Source organism: Protopterus annectens, chromosome 1.part1 (assembly GCF_019279795.1).
Source record: "Protopterus annectens isolate FY-2018-M chromosome 1.part1, PAN1.0, whole genome shotgun sequence".
NCBI classification, from domain to species: domain Eukaryota; kingdom Metazoa; phylum Chordata; order Ceratodontiformes; family Protopteridae; genus Protopterus; species Protopterus annectens.
In genome coordinates this window covers 695,914,110-695,916,609 of record NC_056726.1, presented here as the reverse complement: position 1 = coordinate 695,916,609, position 2,500 = coordinate 695,914,110, and positions in this window count along the sequence as shown.

The window sequence follows — 2,500 nt, the reverse complement described above, 5'->3', positions numbered from 1 at the left end:
TCTCATTTGCAGATGTTGCTCACCAGCACACATATATGTTCTTACAGCACACCAACATGTCAGCTTTGTGGCACATGGAGTAACTGCATGCACTTGTAATAGTAATGACTAGTCAGTCAGGGGTTTGAATCCTTGTACTGGTAGGTGTGTGACAGACGATGCTTAGGTTTTAGTCTCCAAGCCCTTCTCTGATGTACGTTGCCTCTGTCTGTCCCTCCCACTCACTCTCTGTTAGATGTGGAGTTGTACACCTGCTCAGCAGCAGCTTGTGTTTTGTAAGTGATGGTCATGATCAGGTGATGACCTCTGCACTTATTGCAGTCCTCCTCTAGCTGATTGCATGTGGAACAGCTGTGATGATGTTCCCATAGCCAGTCGCATGGAAATACAGTACAATATCTAGGGACATCATGTTGGTGTTTGTCCATGATAGTCCCTGTGAGTGGTACCTGGATCTGGTGTTTGGTAAACGGCATCACAGATGATATTTGGATGTTCCTCAAACAACATACACAGCAGGAAACAGCCTAAAGACAGGAGGATGATGTGCCAGACATGACTACAGCATGTAAGTGTAACTATGCTTCATTGAGACTACTGCCTGTTGAACAAGTTGTGTGCGGTAATGGCTATTCTGCATGTTTTAAAACTGACAAGACAGTGCTCTGTTTGTGAGGGACCCCCATCTGTAGGGCCATCTGTGGACTGGTCAGTGTGTGGAACCATCTGTTTCATGTGTTACTCACTGAACACACATCTGTGAATTGCAGGAGCATAGTGTGAGGATTGCAGTCAGTACATGGTGAAAGTGATGAGTTACTGCCATCACATCCCTGGTTGGACATATGTCACATGAAACAGTTGTATGACAGACACTGTCTGGGGTTCTCAGTGACTTTCCAATAATAGGCCACTGTTCATAGCTGCAGTCACAAGTCTTCTACACTTTGTACAGATGTCATGCAGTATATATGCATGTGTTGTGCTCTCTCTGCAAATGTATACCCATCTGTTGTGTTGGGTTGATGGTCATATCTACACATGCTGTTATAAGTAATCCTAAATGCTGTTGACTATTACTAAGCCATATCTGTGTTTAAACTGCAAACCCATAGGCTGTATGGGGTTGGAGGTCCCAGCAGAACCTCCTGTCTCACTTTAGCTAGCCATGACACCAGGCATTAGCACATCTGGGGCCCAGCCTTGGACCTCCACTTCTGTTGGCTCTGCACCACCTTCTGGTGGAACCGCCAATGAGGATGGGACTTGTCCCCCTGGGAGCAGGTCCAGACAGGAACATGTCCGCTGTCGAACAGTCATGGATGTGGTGCATAGGGGGTGCAATAAGGGGTTTTGAGGCCAGATACACCAGCTCGAGGGCAGAGTGACACAATTACAGGGTGAACCTGCACCTCCTAGACAGCTCCCAGCATTGCCACATTTGTAGCTGTTTTGGTGCGGTGGTGGCTGTCCATGGCAGGGGACCTCTGTCCCACTGTTTCCATCTAGGGGCTCACAGGCTTGTGACTGCCAAACACCCCTCCCCGTCCGAGGTGTATCCCCCCACATGTGTCATATACCGACCCTGTATGCTGTCTTGTCTATCATCCTACCCAACCTATCCTCCATGAGCATGCTTACTCTCCTTCCCCCACATCCCACTCTCACCCTATGGAAACAATAGGCCAATCAGTTCCTAGAACAATATTTTCCCCATACATAGCTGTCCATTTCACACACATGTCCACTGGATACATGTAACCCTTTTAATATGCATCACAACATACTCCAGTTGTCCTCACCACTGTCTCTCAGGCACACGATCCTGATATGCACATGACTCCTAAATGTTCCAGGTACATGTGATGCAGACAACCCCATTGTACACACAACACTACCGGTCCCTCTATGATTACCCCATTTACCTTTTTCATGATGATGATGTCACACACAGCACCTTTCAAGAGTACTGTTCTCACATAATGATTGGACAGGAACTGTTGTGTTAATGTAAATAAAATGCAGTGATGTATTTGGCCAATGTACAAATGTTTACACTTATTATAGGTTCATAGGTTCATAAGTTTATACTAGGCTATCTGCCCTAAGGCATTTATAAGCCTAGCCCAAAGTTTTGTTGCTTACGCCACCCCTTATGTTAAAAAATACTGTGCCCATTAGTTTGTTGTGCCTCTGTCCAGCAGTGACACAGAGATGATTCCTGGGGTAAACCTATGATCTCCCATCCACCGGTCAAGATTTCTCTTGAACAGAGCCAGCGAGGTGCTCTGCCTCACATGGACCGGGATTTTATTCCACAGCATAGGGAGTCTCTGGGTGACAAATCTATCCCTCCAGCATGTCCTATTTATATCCGTGCTAAGGTTTAAGTCGCTTGCTCTAGTGGATCTGGTAGATTTGGATTTTTTGAGGTGGAGCATGTCCATTAATTCCGGGTTGGACATGGCCTTGTATGTCAGGCACAGGATTAATGACACAT